This window comes from Ornithorhynchus anatinus, chromosome X2 (assembly GCF_004115215.2).
Source record: "Ornithorhynchus anatinus isolate Pmale09 chromosome X2, mOrnAna1.pri.v4, whole genome shotgun sequence".
In the NCBI taxonomy this organism is placed as follows: domain Eukaryota; kingdom Metazoa; phylum Chordata; class Mammalia; order Monotremata; family Ornithorhynchidae; genus Ornithorhynchus; species Ornithorhynchus anatinus.
In genome coordinates, this window is record NC_041750.1 from 3,614,537 (window position 1) to 3,632,078 (window position 17,542).

The window sequence follows — 17,542 nt, forward strand, 5'->3', positions numbered from 1 at the left end:
TGTGCAGAGCACAGTACTAAGGGCTTGGATAGTATTTATTGAGCGCTTATTTGGAAAGTACAATTCAGCAATGAAGAGGGGCAATCCCTGCCTACGCCGGGCCTACAGTCTAGGCACTTAGGCACGTAGGAAACGCTTAACAAATATCATTATTATTATTATTCCTGCTCTCCAGGGTAGGAGCCCCTCGGGCTTCGACTCTGGGGGGAATCAAAATGAGGAGGGGGGTGGCAGGGGGGAAGGAGGGAGGGTCAACTGCCCCATTCCCAGTGGTTGAGGTAATAGCTCGGTTTTCTGCAGCTTTTGTGTTGCTGGCTCGCACATTTTGCACAGGGGCCTGCAAAACCCAGCCCCTCGCCTGAAGCCGGAAGTGGGGGGGAGGTCCGAGGACCCCCCCTTTTTTGCAGGGGCGAGGGTCTTTTGTGGATTCCATCCTTGGGACCCACTGATTTAGGAATCCATCCGGGAGATTGCATTAAACACGAGGCGCATTCAATCTGTGGAATCCATTGAGGGTTTACCGGGCGGGGGTGTGGAGCACTGTACTAAACGCTCGGGGGAATGCAATAGAGCAGGTAGATACCATCCCGGCCCTCGAGGAACTTACACTGTACCGTGTGAGGAAGCGTGTACTGAGCGCTGGAGAAGGTAGAGTTAGTACACTAGACTCTACTCTAAACCCTCCAGACTGTAAGCTTATTGTGGGCAGGGAATGTGTCTGTTTGATGCTGTATTGTCCTCTCCCAAGCGCTCAATACAGTGCTTTGCATACAGTAAGCGCTCAATAAATACGACTGAATGAATGACTTTAGTAGACACGATCCATCCATTGATATCGTACCAAGTTCAGTGCTTGGCACGTAGTAAGCGCTGAACATTTCCCTCTATGATTATTCTAAAATAATAATTCATTCGATCGTATTTATTGAACTCTTACTGTGTGCAGAGTAATAATTAATAATAAGGATCAACAAGCGAGATGTTGGGAGTCAGAGGGTCAGTCGTTCTAATCCCCGGCTCCGCTATGTGTCTGCTGGGTGACCTTGGGCAAGTCACTTCACTCCTCGGGGCCTCTGTTACCTCATCTGTAAAATGGGGATTGGGACTGGGAGCCCCATGTGGGATAGGGACTGAGTCCGATCCGATTTGCTTGGATCTACCCCAGCGCTTAATACTGTGCCTGGCACACAGTAAGCACTTAACAAATGCCATTATTATTATTATTACTATTATTAGTTTGAAGCTAGAGGACCTTGGTTCTAATCCAGGTTCTGCCACTTGTCCCCCAGGCTCGAGTGGAGGGAGTTCCTCTAGAATGTAAGCTCACTTTGGGCAGGGAATGTGTCTGTTATTGTTATATTGTCCTCTCCCAAGCGGTCAGTACAGTGCTCTGCACACAGTAAGCGCTCAATTAATACGATTGGATGAATCTCTCCGTGAGATCGGTGGCCTCGGGTGCAGCCGGGGCGCTCAGGACTGAGGGTCCCAAGCTCAGGCACGGGCTACAACAGCTAAGCGGGAGTCGGGAGCTTTGGAAATCACAAATTCCACAAGCTGTGGGATACCCTCCTCGCCCCCCACCTGGATTCAGGCACCATCTGGCTCCTGCAGCCTTTTTTGTGTGTGTGTATTTGTTAAGCACTTACTATGTGCCAGGCACATAGGAGCGGGGTCTTTTTTTTTAATGGTACTTGTTAAAGCTTACTATGTTCCTGGCACTGTACTAAGCGCTGGGGTAGATACAAGATCATCAGGTCGGACACAGTCCCACCCAGGGCTCAAAGTCTAAGGAGGAGGGAGAGAAGACATTGAATCCCCATTTTCCAGATGTGGCCCAGAAGTCAGGAAGTCAGACGATTGTAGTTATTGAGCACTTACTGTGTTCTTGACTATGAGCCCGTTGTTGGGTAGGGATTGTCTCTATTTGTTGCTGAATTGAACTTCCCAAGCGCTTAGTACAGTGCTCTGCACCCAGGAAGCGTTCCATAAATACGACTGAACGAATGACTGATTAGAACCCAGGTCCTCTGACTCCCAGACCCGGACTCTGTCCCCTAGGCCACGCTGGATCCCCGGAGCCTCTGCCCTCTTTGTTCAGAATTTCCGATAGTCCCGAGATGGAGCATCTCTGCTCAGTTTGGCTCTTCCATTTCTGGACCGGCTCAATGTCCACTTGCCACCAGAATGACGAGAGTGGCCCTGAAGCCTGCTAAACCCTTTATTACGATGTCAGACCAATTATTAATAGCCATCCCTTGAACCAGCAGTGTTCCAACATGATTTCTCCTCAGTTATCTCATTTTATCCTCGCAATTGTGGTGAGACCCGAGAGTCATAAGACAGAAATCCAGTTACCAAACCCTCAAACTGCCCGCTGTAGGCTTGTGTAGAGTTGAAGACGGCCATGGGATTGATCAGTCGATCGTATTTATCGACCATCTACTGAGGGCAGGGCCCTGTACGCAGCTCCTGGGAGAGGACAACAGAAAAAAGAAGCAGCACGGCCTAGGGAGAAGCAAGATGCCTGGCTGAAAAGAGCATGGGGCTGGGAGTCAGAAGACCTGGATCTGAATCCCGGCTCTGTCAATTGCTTGCTTTGTGATCTGAGGCAAGTCACTTGACTTATCTGTGCCTCGGTTTCCTCAACTGGAAAATGCGGATTCAATCCCTGCTCTCCCTTCTACTTAAACTGCAAGCCCCAACTGGGACATGGACTGTGTCTGAGCTGATTATCTTGTATCTACCCCAGCGCATAGTACAGTGCCTGGCACATAGGAAGAGCTTAACAAATAGTACCCAAAAAAGGAGCAGGAGCTAATTAATCAATCATTTATTATTTATATATTTATTAAGTGCTTACTGTATGCAGAACATGGTACTAAGCTCTTTTTAAAATGTGCTCCACCACTTCTCTACTGTGGCGATTCTGGGCAGTCACTTAACTTCTCTGTGCATCAGTGACCTCATCTGTAGAATGGGCATTAATAATAATAATGTTGGTATTTGTTAAGCGCTTACTATGTGCAGAGCACTGTTCTAAGCGCTGGGGTAGATACAGCGTAATCAGGTTGTCCCACATGAGGCTCACAGTCTTAATCCCCATTTTACAGATGAGATAACTGAGGCACAGAGAAGTGAAGTGACTTGCCCACAGTCACACAGCTGATGAGTGGCAGAGTCATGATTCGAACCTGTGACCTCTGACTCCCAAGCCCGGGCTCTTTCCAGTGAGCCACGACTATGGGCTCCACGTGGGACAACCTGATCACCTTGTATTCCCCCCCCAGCGCTTAGAACAATGCTTTGCACATATTAAGCGCTTAACAAATGCCATCATTATTATTATTACTACAGAGTAAGTGCTTGGCAACGAGCACAATTATTACGATTGGATGAATGAATGAAGGGCTACCGTTTAAAATATGATTGTTATTTATTATTAGGGTGTGGTGGAGGGATGAGGGGGGTTGAGGAGAGATTTGGGGGGCTTTGGGCCTTCCATTTGACCAATAAGGCGGTTGGCCAGGCCGCGGGCACCGGCAACTTCCGCTCTGACTCCAGAGGGCCACTCTAGCCGCCCCGACCCGAAGTCTCTATGCTCCTCCCTCCCGGCCCCGCCGCAGCCCCGCCCCCTCCCCGGAATTCTGATCCTCCATTGGTCGGAGGCGTCGTGACGTCACCGCCGAGCCCTTTTTTTCCTTTTGATTGGCAGAGCGTCTGCCTCCCCCCAGGTCATCCCCCTGCGCCTTCCACGTGACCAGCTCCTGGTTGCCCTAGCAACGGTTTGGTTCTGGGCCTGGGCCTTTGGTCGAGACCCCCCAAGGCCCCCAGCCTTAGTTGCTCCATCACAAGGAACCGGGAAATAATAATAATAATGATGATATTTGTTAAGCGCCTACTATGTGCCAAGCACTGCTCTAAGCGCTGATCCTTCCTGGGCCTCAGTTTCCTCTGTAAAATGGACATAACCTTCCTGTTCTCCCTCCCCCTTTCTAATAATAATAATAATAACGATGGTATTTATTAAGCATCTACTATGTGCCAAGCACTGTTCTAAGCACTAATCCTTCCTCGCTCAGTTTCCTCTGTAAAATGGACATAACCTTCCTGTTCTCCCTCCCCCTTTCTAATAATAATAATAATGGTATTTGTTAAGTGCCAACTATATGCTAAGCGCTGATCCTTCCTGGGCCTCAGTTTCCTCTGTAAAATGGACATAACCTTCCTGTTCTCCCTCCCCCTTTCTAATAATAATAATGATGGTATTTGTTAAGCGCTTACTATGTGCCAAACACCATTCTACTGCAAAAGGAAGTGGAACTTCCTTGCTCACACTGAACAATCATTCAATTTGTTACTGTATTGAACTCTCCGAAGGGCTTAGTACAGCGCTTTGCACACAGTAAGCACTCAATAAATTCATTCCTTCATTCCTTCAGTTGTATTTATTGAGCATTTACTGTGTGCACAGCACTCTGCTGAGCGCTTGGAAAGTACAATTCGGCAACAGATAGAGACAATGCCGACCCAAAACCAGGCTCACAGTCTAGAAGGGGAGAGACAGATAACAAAACAAAACAAGTAGACAGGCATCGATGGAATCAAATTAGATAAAGAGAATTTGAGATATGTGCACAATCATTTACGATGGCATGAATGAATTGTCTTTCCTGAGCACTTATTGTGTGCAGAGCACTGTACTAAGCACTTGGGAGAGTACAATACTGACCTTAGTACCCTATTATTGTTGTTGTTATTATTATGACCCAACATTAAAAAGTGGTTATCCATTACAGAATTTTAAAGAAGCCATTTGTTCTCCCAAAGACCTTATGACTACTCTAATTTTACCCCTTTTCTCCTCTTCACTCCCTATTGAACTTGGAGCTGTGATCTGTGGACATTTGATAGTCTCCACCACCTCCTGCCCCCACAGCACTTACGTACCCATCTTTAAATTATACTTTATAAATTATTTATTCGTATTAATGTCTGTCCCTCCAGGCTGTAAGCTCTTTATGGGAAGGGAATGTGCTCATTCTGTCGTACTCTCCCAAGCGCTTAGCACAGTGCTCTGCACATAGGGGCTCAATAAATTGTGGCTTAGTGGAAAGAGCACGGGCTTGGGAGGCAGGGGACGTGGGTTCTAATCCCTGCGCCGCCCTTTGTCTGCTGTGTGACCTCGGGCAAGCCACTTCACTTCTCTGTGCCTCCGTTCCCTCATCTGTAAAATGGGGATGAAGACTGTGAGCCCCACGTGGGACAACCTGATTACCTCCTATGGAGCCCAGCACTCAGAACAGTGCTTGGCACATAGTAAGCGCTTAACAAATACCATCATCACTATTATTAATAAATACTACTGATTGATTGTCTCTGTTCCTCCCTTCCCCACACCCTCAGTGGAAGTTTAATTTGTTTTGGCGGCTCCCAAGCGTTGAGTACAGTGCCCTGGACACGGTCAGGCCTCAGTGAATCTGATTGACCGGTTGACATGGAGCAAGAGAAGCCCACCTCCTGCTACTCTGCCTGAGTGTTCCCCTACTTTCAGTCCCCCCCCCCGCAGAATCTTTTAGGGAGCCTCACCTCACCCCCTTTGGTGTCGATCTAGTTAACAGTTCAAGCATCGTTAAAGAAAAATCCACTAACGTTGTGGAGAGTGAAGCCGCCCTCTTCTGGTCTGCCATCCACATTACCCGCTCTTTATGAATCCAGCTCCATAAGGATAACAATATTTTTATAATTATCATCATCATCATCTTTCTGATGACATTTCTTCAGCGCTTACCATGTGTCAAGCACCACTCTAGGCGCTGGGGCGGAGACAGTCAGTTGGAATCGGTCCCTGTCCCCCACTGGGCTCTCAATCTAATTTATCATTTATTTGCATCATTTATTCATGTATAGGAATGTCGCTTAGTACAGTGCTCCGCCCACAGTAAGCGCCCAATAAATACTATTGAATGAATATATAGTAAGGACTTTAAAAAATGCGTGTTAACGCTTACCGTGTGCAGGACACTGTTCTCAGCTCTGGAGTAGATAGAAGCTAATCAGGGTGGATGCAGTCCACGTCCCACATGGGGCTCACGGTCTCAATCCCCATTTTACAGATGAGGTAACTGAGGCCCAGAGAAGTTTAGTGATTCTGTAATAATAACTCATAATTATGGCATTTATGAAGCGCTTACTATGTGCAAGGCACTGTTCTAAGGGCTGGAGAGGATACAAGGCGATCAGGTTGTCCCACGTGGGGCTCACAGTCTTAATCTCCGTTTTACAGATGAGGTGACTTGAGGCCCAGAGAAGTTAAGTGACTAAGAGCAGGGGCCCGGGGAGTAAGAAGGACCTGGGTTCTAATTCTGGCTGCACCACTTGTCCGCTGAGTGACCTTGAGCAAGTCACTTAACTTCTCTGTGCCTCACTTGCCTCAACTGTAAAACAGGGATTCAATCCCAGTTCTCCCTCCTACTTGGGCTCTGAGACCCATGTGGAAAATAATAATAATGATAATTATGCTACTTGTCAATCACTTACTGTGTACTAAGCACTGTTCTAGGTTCTGGGGTAGATAATCAGGTTGAACACGTCCCTGTCCCACCTGGGGCCCACATTCTTCATCCCCATTTTACAGAGGAGGTAACAGAGGCTCGGAGAACCTTCATTCATTCATTTAATTGTATTTATTGAGCGCTTACTGTGCACTGTACCGAGCGCTTGGGTCAGTACAATACAAAAATAAACAGTCCCATTTCCTGCCCACATTTGAAGTGACCTAATAATAATAATATTATTATTATGGTATTTGTGAAGCCCTTACTATGTGCCGGACACTGTTCTAAGCACTGGGATAGATACAAGCAAATCGGGTTGGACACAGTCCCTGCCCCACGTGGGGCTCACAGTCTCCATCCCCATTTAACAGATGAGGGAATCGAGGCACAGAGAATAATAATCATAATGACAGAAATGTTATTTGGTAAGCGCTTACTATGTGCCAAGCACTGTTCTAAGCGCTGGGGTAGTCATCAGGTTGAATGAAGTGACTTGCCCAAAGAAGTAGCGGAGCCAGGAGTAGAAACCAGCTCCTTCTAACTCCCGGGGCCGTGGTGCATCCACTAAGCCACGCTGCTTAGTACGGTGCCTGGCCCACTGTAAGGGTTTAATAAAAACCACTATTATTATTTTATTATTATTAGAACTGTTGGGATCCCAACGTGCAGTTTATGAGTGTCGGCCCGGGTCGGACACCCAGGTTCCTGAGTTTAATCCGAAGTCAGCAGGGCAGACAAGGATTCCAGAATGTCCTTTCTGCACCTTAACGGACCAGGGTCCGGGGGAAAGGCGGCCAAGATGTGGAAGGCCGCTCACCGGGAACCAAGGTTCCTCCTCCCACGCAGCCCCTGAGCGAAGCTGGGCCCCAAGCCAGGGCTTCCTCTGCCATCGGGCACCTTAATGGGCAAACTGGCAAGCGAGTGGAAAGGAGCCCGGGCCTGGGAGGCAGGGGTCCTGGGTTCTCATCCTGGCTCCGCCACTTGGCCCCTCTAGACTGTGAGCTCGATAATAATAATAATAATAGTGTTGGTATTTGTTAAGCGCTTACTGTGTGCAGAGCACTGTTCTAAGCGCTGGGGGAGTTACAGGGTAATCAGGTTGTCCCACGTGAGGCTCACAGTCTTAATCCCCATTTTAAAGATGAGGGAACTGAGGCACAGAGAAGTTAAGTGACTTGCCCGCAGTCAGCTGACAAGAGGCAGATCTAGGATTGGAACCCATGACGTCTGACTCCCAAGCCGGGCTCTTTCCATTGAGCCACGCTGCTTGTCTATGTGAGAAGGGAGTGGGACTACCAGCTCTGCTATATCAGACTCTCTCAAGTGCTTAGTACAGTGCTCTGCAGCTAGCAAGCACTCAATCAACAATAATAATGATATTAATTAAGCGCTTACTATGTCCCAGGCACTTGTACTAAGCGCTGGGGTGGACACAAGCAAATCGGGCTGGACCCAGATCCTGCCCCACCTGGGGCTCATGGTCTCAATCCCCATTTTACAGATGAGGGAATCGAGGCACAGAGAATAAGAATAATAATAATAATAATAGAGAAGTGAAGTGACTCACCCAAGGTCACGCAGCGGGCAAGTGGCAGAGCAGACAACATGCAACAGACAGCAAGAAGATAACAAGAGCTCGTTATGGGCAGGGAACGTGTCTGCTAATTCTGCTGTATTGTCCTCTCCCAAGCACTCAGTACAGTGTTCTGCACATAGTAAGCGGTCAATAAATGCTATTGATTAAAGGCCCCGAATCCCCGGGGATGCGATCATCATTATAGTTATGGTATATGGTATGGTATAAGAGAAGCAGCGTGGCTCAGTGGAAAGAGCACGGGCTTGGGAGTCAGAGATCGTGGGTTAGAATCCCGGCTCCGCCACTTCTCAGATGTGTGACTTTCGGCAAGTCACTTAACCTCTCTGGGCCTCAGTTCCCTCATCTGTAAAATGGGGATTAAGACTATGAGCCCCATGTGGGACAACCTGATCACCTTGTAGCCCCCCAGCGCTTAGAACAGTGCTTTGCACATAGTAAGTGCAAAGCATCATTATTATTATTCTTTGTTAAGCGCTTACTATGTGCCAGGCACTGGGGCAGATATAAGATAATCGGGTTGGACCCAGCCCCTGCCTCACACGGGGCTCCCGGACTTGAACTCCACATTCCAGGCGGGGTAACCGAGGCCCAGAGAAGTGAAGCGACTCGGCCGAGGTCACACAGCAGGCCAGGGGCAGAGCTGGGATTAGAACCCAGGTCCTCTAACTCCTCGGCTCATGCCCTTGCCACGCTGCTATTTCCCAGAACCAGCTGATTGGCAGCGACGGGCTTTGCCTGGCTTTCTTCCTCCTACTTGCAGATGGCTCCTGGGGGGGGTGGCAGGGAGGTGTGATGGAGCGGGAGATGCCAGGATCTTTTCCTCCGCAGCAGGACCGTGCCGGAGCCTCCCGCCTCCTCCTCCTCCTGCCTCCCACGCCCGCCTGCTGCCCACTGAACCTAGAGCCCAGAGAGGGTGAAGGATTCACCCGAGGTCACACAGCCAGGTGAGGGGCAGAATTCAGGGTCTGACTCCTAGTGTCCAGTGTTCAGGACCGGGGGTGTCTACAGGGTGTCCCTGTCCATCTCCCCTCTCCCCCAGCCCCCAGATAGGAGCTGAGCGGAGCCCCTCGCTCCAGCCCTGCTGGGTGACCTTTGAACAGTCGCTCTGCCTCTCTGGGCCCCAGCGTGAGGAGGGGAGAGCGTTACCCGGGTGACGAGGAAAGGGATGGACCCGGCAGCCGAGGGGAGCAGGAAGGGGCGGAGAAGCAGGCCGTAATCATAACGATGGTATCCGTTAAGCGCCTGCTGCGTGCCAGGCACTGTACTAAGCGCCGGGGGGAACCCAAGCAAATCGGTTTGGACGCAGTCCCTTGTCCCTTATGGGGCTCGCAGTCTCGATCCCCATTTTACAGATGAGGGAACCGAGGCACGGAGAAGTGAAGTGACTTGGCCAAGGTGACAAGTGGCAGGGCCGGAATTAGAACCCGCGGCCTACTGAGTCCCAGGCCCGTGCTCTAACCACTACGCCATGCTGCTTCTAGTGGGCAGCTGCTTCTGATCGGAAGTTAGGAGGGCACCGTCTCGATGACGACCCAGCCCTGCCCAGGGCTCAGCGGACACGGCCCCAGTCCTGAGTGGGGGGTGGGAGGGTCACTTGCCTCTTTCTCGGGGTACTAGGCCTGTAAGCTCACTACGGGAGGGGAACGCGTCTGCTCGTTCTGCTGTATTTTACTTGCCCAAGCGTTTAGTCCAGTGTTCTACACAGAGCAAGCACTCAGTAAACATCACCGACTGATTACGACGAGCTTACGGTCTAGAGGGGGAGACAGGCATTCATCTGAAGAAATAAGTCATTTATGATTTAGAGTTTAAAGATACAGACATAAGTGCTGGGGGGTTGGGGCGAATATCAAATATCAAAAGGCAGCAGCTCTTGGTTCCAGCCCCCCTCCCCCCAAAAAGAGCCCAACGCCTTATAGTTCTTGTTTTTCCCATCCCCATCCACCCACTTAGGAACCACCTAGTCCGGACCTGAGTTCTAATCCCCCCTCCACCGCTTCTTTGCTTGGTGACCTTGGCCAAGTGGTGTCACTTCTCTGGGCCTGTTTCCTCATCTGTGAAATGGGGATTCCAGGCCCGTTCTCCCTCCCCTTAGACTGGGAGCCTCACGTGAGACAGGGACTGTGTTCGACCGGTGTATTTTGTATCTACCCTCACGCTTGAAGGAGGATAATATAACAATAACTATAACAAGGACACTTACCCTGCTACCTCTTTCCCCATCTTTCTGCCGTCACCCCCGGCACTAGGGTAGGTACAGGTTAATCGGGTTGGCCCCGTCCCACATGGGGCTCACACTTTTAAATCCCCATTTTTCCAGTTGAGGTCACTGAGGCCCAGAGAAGCGAATAGACTCAGCCAAGGTCACACAGCAGACATGTGGCGGAGCCGGGATTCGAACCCGGGTCCTTCTGGGGTCAGGGGTCACTGTCACGGCCTGCAAGGGGGCCCGGGTCCCCGCCCCCGCGCAGTATTTCAAGGGACCGGCCCGGATCCGGACCGAGGACTGAAATACTGCGAGTTTGGGAACGGTGCTCTGGAAAGAAATGCACCTAGAGTCATTAACGCTGCCTTTGGAGCCTCATAATTTTTGGGAATGAATCATCATTTACATAAATTACCATCTGCTCCCCTTCCTTGGAAGACGATACGGATTTTTGGTGCTTTTTTTTTTCTTTCTCTGACAAGCTGGTTTGGGGAAAACCCTCGGTCAGCGAAGGTTACAGGATCCAGGGGGCGGAGGAATAGCAGAGTGGGGCGGGGCGTTCCAGGGAGGTGGTAATCTGCTATTTATAATAATAATCCCTCCAGCAGTTGTATTTAATAGTAATAATAATAATTATGGTATTTGTTAAGCACTAACCGTGTGCCAAGCATTGTTCTAAGCGCTGGGGTAGATACAAGGTAAGCAGATTGACCCACGTGAGGCTCGCAGTCTTAATCCCCATTTTACAGATGAGGTAACTGAGGCCCACAGAAGTGAAGTGACTTGCCCAAGGTCACACAGCAGACATGTGGCGGAGCTGGGATTAAAACCCAGGTCCTTCTGACACCCAGGCCCAAACTCCATCCACTAAGCCACGCTGCTTCCACTGAGCACTACCGGTCATTCATTCATTATTCAATTGTGCTTATTGAGCGCTTACTGTGTGCAAAGCACTGTACTAAGCGCTTGAGAGAGTCCGGTATAACAACAACGAGACACATTCCTGCCCACAATGAGCTCTCAGTCTAGAGGGGAAGACAGATGTTAATACAAATGAATACATAGATAAATAAATGAATTAAATGTTTGCAGAGCACCTCGTTAGACCCGGAACCCCGTGTCGACAGGGACTGTGTCTGCCCTGATGATCTTGTATCTACCCCAGCGCTTAGTACAGTGCTTGGCACACGGCAAGCGCTTAACAGATACCCTAAACTATTACTACGTCATTCCCGTTCTTGAGTACCCCAGGCTCTCACCGCCACCTCTTCGGTCATCCTGGGGGACGGTCCGGAGAGTGGGATGGGAGAGCAGTAAGCTGAGGTGGATGAAGAGGGAGATTTCATTCATTCGTTCATTCATTGAGTCGTATTTATTGAGCGTTTACGGTGTGCAGAGCACTGTACTAAGCGCTTGGGAGAGTACAGGAGAACAATAAACACTGCCCACAATGAGCTGACAGTCTAAAGGGCGAGACAGACATGAATAGAAATGAATAAATGCAGAAATGGACATAAGTGCTGTGGGGCTGGGAGGGGGGAGTTGAAGAAAGGGAGCAAGTCAGTGGACGCAGAAGAGAGTGAGAGAAGAGGAAAGGGGGCTTTAGTCAGGGAAGGCCTCTTGGAGGAGATGGGCCTTCAGTAAGGCTTCCAGGGGCTGGGAGGGGGGAATGAAGAAAGGGAGCAAGTCAGGGGATTTAGAAGGGAATGGGAGAAGAGGAAAGGGGGGCTTAGTCAGGGAAGGCCTCTTGGAGGAGGTGGGCCCTCAGTAAGGCTTTGACAGGCCGCGCTGAGGACGAGATGAACTGACTCGGCCACAGCCGGAGGCAGAGGTTCAGGATGGACGGCTGCAGGTCGGGTCCCGGAGAGACATCGGGCAACGCTGGAGGCCCTGCTTCTCCTCCCAGATACACAGGCCCCCTCCCCCCATCACACACACATAGCCGTCCGAGACCCAGGTGGTCTGCAAACAGCTGCTGAACACCAATTAACGGGTTCCGTGCCTCCCCCAGCCTCATTTCTCCCGCCGATGGGAATTAAAACCGGGAACAAAACATTCAGAGCAGCGGGGAATACCCATCAAAGTAGTTTGGTGCCATTTTATCCCTGGGAGATAAAAATCCTCTCCCCGATGCTCCTGTGAAGGAGGAGGAGGGAGAGAGATTTAAAGAGAAGCAGCGTGGTTTAGCAGAAAGAGCAAGGGGATGAGAGTCAGAAGGACCTGGGTTCTAATCCAGGCTCTGCCACGGGTCTGTTGGGTGGCCTTGGGCGAGGTCAATTCACTTCTCTGGGCCTCACTTTCCTCATCTGTAAAATGGGGATTAAAAGTGTGAGCCCCAGGTGGGACAGGGACTCGCCGGTTTGGGGGAGCCTTCTTGGACAGGACCATTTCCCCTTCGGGTCGTCCAGCGATCGTGCACTGGGGGTGACCCTGAAGCCTCTCTGGGTCGCGGTGGGACCCAGATGGGAGCTGGAAAAGACTGGAATTCAGCCTGTCCAACAGGCGGATATTCATTCAATTCAATTCAGTTCAATTCAATTCAATCGTATTTATTGAGCCATGATGCATCTCACCCTTTCTACCTAACCTCGCTGCTCTAGCCTGTCAGTTCCCTGAGAGCTGGGAAAGTGTCTGTTTAGTATTATATTGTTCTCTCCCAAGCATTTATGATAATAATAATGTTGGTATTTGTTAAGCGCTTACTATGTGCAGAGCACTGTTCTAAGCGCTGGGGTAGACACAGGGGAATCAGGTTGTCCCACGTGGGGCTCCCAGTCTTAATCCCCATTTTACAGATGAGGTAACTGAGGCACAGAGAAGTGAAGTGACTTAATAATAATAATAATGTTGGTATTTGTTAAGCGCTTACTATGTGCCGAGCACTGTTCTAAGCGCTGGGGTAGACATAGGGGAATCAGGTTGTCCCACGTGGGGCTCACAGTCTTAATCCCCATTTTACAGATGAGGGAACTGAGGCACAGAGAAGTTAAGTGACTTGCCCACAGTCACACAGCCGACAAGTGGCAGAGCTGGGATTCGAACTCATGAGCCCTGACTCCAAAGCCCGTGCTCTTTCCATTGAGCCACGACTTGCCCACAGTCACACAGCTGACGAGTGGCCGAGCCGGGATTCGAACCCCTGACCTCTGACTCCAAAGCCCGTGCTCTTTCCGCTGAGCCACACAGTGCTCTTCACACAGTAAGAGCTCAGTAAATACCATTGGCTTACTGACCGAGTGACCGACCAGGACAGGGTCCAACCTGCTTAACTTGTATCTATCCCAGCCCTTAGAACAGTTCTTGGCACAAAGCAAGCACTTAACAAGTGCCCTAATTATTATTCTTATGACCCTAAACTCATCCTCCAATGCTCTTCCCAGGAGGGTGGAGCTGAAATTTGAAAAGAAAAAAAAAAAAAAAGAGAAGGATAAAATCTGGTGGCCAAATTTAAACTCCTGTTTTTGGATACAGGACCTGCTCAAAAACAATGCGATCTGCTCTTTCACCCCTTAATCATAAAACTTTCTTTTTCCGTAGCCCTTCCCAACCACATCAGACCTAAGGTCTCTCCCATCATGTCCCCTCCCAACAGCGGGAGAGGCAGGTATTCATAGTCCCATGTTGCAGAGGAGGATACTGAGGCCCGGAGAGGTTAAGTGACCTGCCTGAGATCACACAGCAGGCCCCGTGGCAGAGCCAGGATTAGAACCCAGGTCTCCTGACTCTACAGCTCCGGGTTCTTTGCTCTGGTCACCCCAGCCCACATTGTCTGGAAGCTTCTTGTGGGAAGGAGTGTGAGAGAGAAGCTCACATATTTCCACCGACTCCTCCTCTACCTCCTCACCACATCCTTCCCCACATCCCTCCCACTCAGGACTCTCTCACCACCAGCCCCAGACTGATCTCCTCACCTGGGATTTCTGACTCCACCATCACCCCTTCTTCTCCAACTTATTATCATTATTACTATAATAAAGGTAATAATAACTGTTTACTGCGTTAACAATAGGAATAATAATCCACATGGCCTAGTGGATAGATCACGGGAAGCAGCGTGGCTCAGTGGAAAGAGCCTGGGCTTCGGAGTCAGAGGTCATGAGTTCGACTCCCGGCTCTGCCACTTGTCAGCTGTGTGACTGTGGGCGAGTCACTTGACTTCTCTGTGCCTCAGTTACCTCATCTGTAAAATGGGGATTAACTGCGAGCCTCACGTGGGACAACCTGATTACCCTGTGTCTCCCCCAGCGCTTAGAACAGCGCTCTGCACATAGTAAGCGCTTAACAAATACCAACATTATTATCAGGGGCCTGGGAGTCAGAAGGACATAGGTTCTACTCCCAGCTCTGCCACCTGTCTGCTGTGTGACCTTGGGCAAGTCGCTTCACTTCTCTGTGCCTCAGTTTCCTCATCTGGAAAATGTGAGCCCCATATGGGACAGGCACTGTGTCCAACCTGATTAGCTTATATCTACCCCAACCGTTAGTAAGTGCTTAACAAACATCACAGTTGTTATTATTATTATTATGTATTTGGGAGAGGCCATTATCATAGGCTGACAGTCTACTATGTGCCAAACTGGGCTGAGTGCTCCGGAGAGTATGATAGAGTTACTAGTTACAATCCAGCCTTCGAGGACCTCACAGTCTACCTTGTGTAAAGCACTGTACTAAATGCTTGGGATTTGTAGACACAACCCTGTCCTCAAGGAGCTTACCTGTGCGGACCACCAAACTAAGCGCTCAGGAGAGCTACTGATTATTGATTATTACGCTATTGATGCCTGCCTACTTGTTTGGTTCTGTTGTCTGTCTTCCCCTTCTAGTCTGCGAGCCTGTTGCCGGGTAGGGATTGTCTCTTTCTGTTGCCCAGCTGTACTTTCCAAGCGCTTATCACAGTGCTCCGCACACAGTAAGTGCTCAATAAATACGACTGAATGAATGAATGAAAGGACAACACACTGCAGTTGGCTTCCACTTCTACCGTTGCCCAGAGGTGGAATCAGTCAATCGTATTTATCGAGCGCTTACTGTGTGCAGAGCACTGTACTGAGCGCTTGGCAGAGGTCGATAGAGCAATAGAACAGACGCATCCCCTGCCCATAACGAGCTTACAGTCTAGAGGCCTTGACTGCTGCAATGACTGCATTTATTACTGCAGCAATTCCTGACAGGCGACTGCAGCTATCAATGCATCAGTGATTTCAGCAATTGCTCTGCATAAAAATAAAAAAATAAAAAAACCCAGGACCAGCTTTGCATTCCGGAGGTCCAAGAGGGGCTCAGATTCCCATTATCAGCCTGGAAGCGGGCTCTCCTCAGACAGGCGAACCACACTGTTCTTCCGGCTATTCATTATTAATGCTGAAGAATTAATATTCTATTTTGGCTCCGTCATGTAGGTTGTTCATTCAGGGTCAGCTAGGGGCCCTATTGTTGTCAGCCAGGGCGTTAATGGAAATTATTATTAGGGTATTTATTCGGCATTAAAGCTGAGTTCCTCGGTCGACGGTCTTCTATGTACCTGGAGGGAGCACTGGGGTAGATACAAGATAGTCACTTCTTTATTATTATTATTGTATTGGTTAAGCGCTTACTAAGTGCCAGGCCCTTTACTAAGCGCTGGATCAGACACAATCCCCCGTCCTCTTGATCCATACTGCTACGACGCTGATGCAAGCACTTCCCCTACCCCTCCTCGACTATTGCATCTTGCTTCCTCGCTGCCAGGCTCCTGCCTCTGCCCATTCCGGCCCTTACTTCACCCCGCTGCCTGGACCGTTTTTCTCAAAAACTACTCAGTCTGCATCCCCCTACCTGTCAAGGACCTCGGGTGGTTGCCCATCCACCTCCACATCAAACAGAAGCTCCTTACCAGGGGTTTTAAGGCATTCAATCAGTTCACCCCCACCTTCCTTAACCTCACTGATTTCCTACCACAGCCCAACCCGACCACTTCGCTCCTCCAGTGCCAACCTACTAACGGGGCCTCCATCTCGCCTACCTTGCAGCTAATCCCTCGCCCACGACCTCCCTCTGTCCTGAACCTCCCTCCCCCTTCATATGTCAGACCATCACTCTCCCCACCCTCAAAACCTTATAAAAATCCCATCTCCTCCAAGAGGCCTTCCCCATCTCAGTCTTCATTTCGCCAGTTCCCTCTCCCTTCTGGGTTGCCTATGTATTTGGATCTGTACTCTTGATTCACCCCACCCTCAGCCCCACAGCACTTACTATGTACGTATCCATAATTTATTTTAAGTGGCTCTGCTGCTTGACTGCTGTGTGACCTTGAACAATTCACTTAACTTCTCTGCCCCTCGGTTACCTCGTCTGTAAAATGGGGATGAAGACTGTGAACCCCATTTTATGGAAGAAGAAACTGAGTTCCAGAGAGGTAAAACAATTTACCCAAGGTCACACAGCAGACCGGGGACAGAGCAGAGAAATCGCCCATCTTTTTATCTCGACTCGGGTCTTTCTGGCACCACTCCAAAATATATTAATAACCATCAGTCATGACAACCTCTTGAGATTGTGCAGTGCTCTTATTTTGCCCAAGATCTTTTACTTCCCTTTTCTTGTTCTGTCGTCATGAAGAAACTGAGGCTCAAGACCTGGGTTTTAATCCTGGCTCTGACACTTACCTGCTGTGTGACCTCCCGCAGGTCACTTAACTCCTCTGCGCCTCAGTTCCCTCATCTGCAAAATGAGAGTTCAATACCTGTTCCCCCTCCTATTTAGACTGTGAGCCTCCCTTGGGACTTGACTATCTTATATCTACCTCAGTGCTCAGTACAGTGCTTGGCACAGAAGGAAGTGCTTAACCAATGCAGTGAGCCCCAAATAAGACACGGACTATGTCCAACCTGATAAGCTTGTATCTACCCAGATGCTTAGTTCAGTGTCTGGCACATTGTAGGCACTTTAAAATACCCTCAAAAATATGATTATTATTATTATGTGACTTGCTCAAAGTCAGAATTTCACATCTCTAAGAGTTAACCTGGTTGCCCTGAGAAGTTGAGAGACTCATCATCAATTTTAAAGGAAAAGAATAGCTCCTCGTGGGCAGAGATGGTATCTGCTGACTCTATTGTAGGAGAGGCAGCGTGGCTCAGTGGAAAGAGCGCGGGCTTGGGAGTCAGAGGTCGTGGGTTCTAATCCCCACTCCTCCACTTGTCAGCT

General features: G+C 49.5%; 1 protein-coding gene across 2 annotated transcripts in view; it reads left to right on the forward strand.

Moving 5' to 3' along the window:
• CPLX2 (complexin 2) overlaps positions 1 to 17,542 on the forward strand; it is a 45,739-nt gene that overhangs the window by 12,312 nt on the left and 15,885 nt on the right. The window contains exon 3 of one of the 2 annotated variants that reach the window (XM_029053126.2): positions 8,980 to 9,095. The exons of the other annotated variant lie outside the window; for it this stretch is intronic. The gene's annotated coding sequence lies outside the window, so the exon portion shown is untranslated. The remainder of the gene's footprint in view (positions 1 to 8,979; positions 9,096 to 17,542) is intronic. 2 annotated transcript variants of the gene reach the window in all.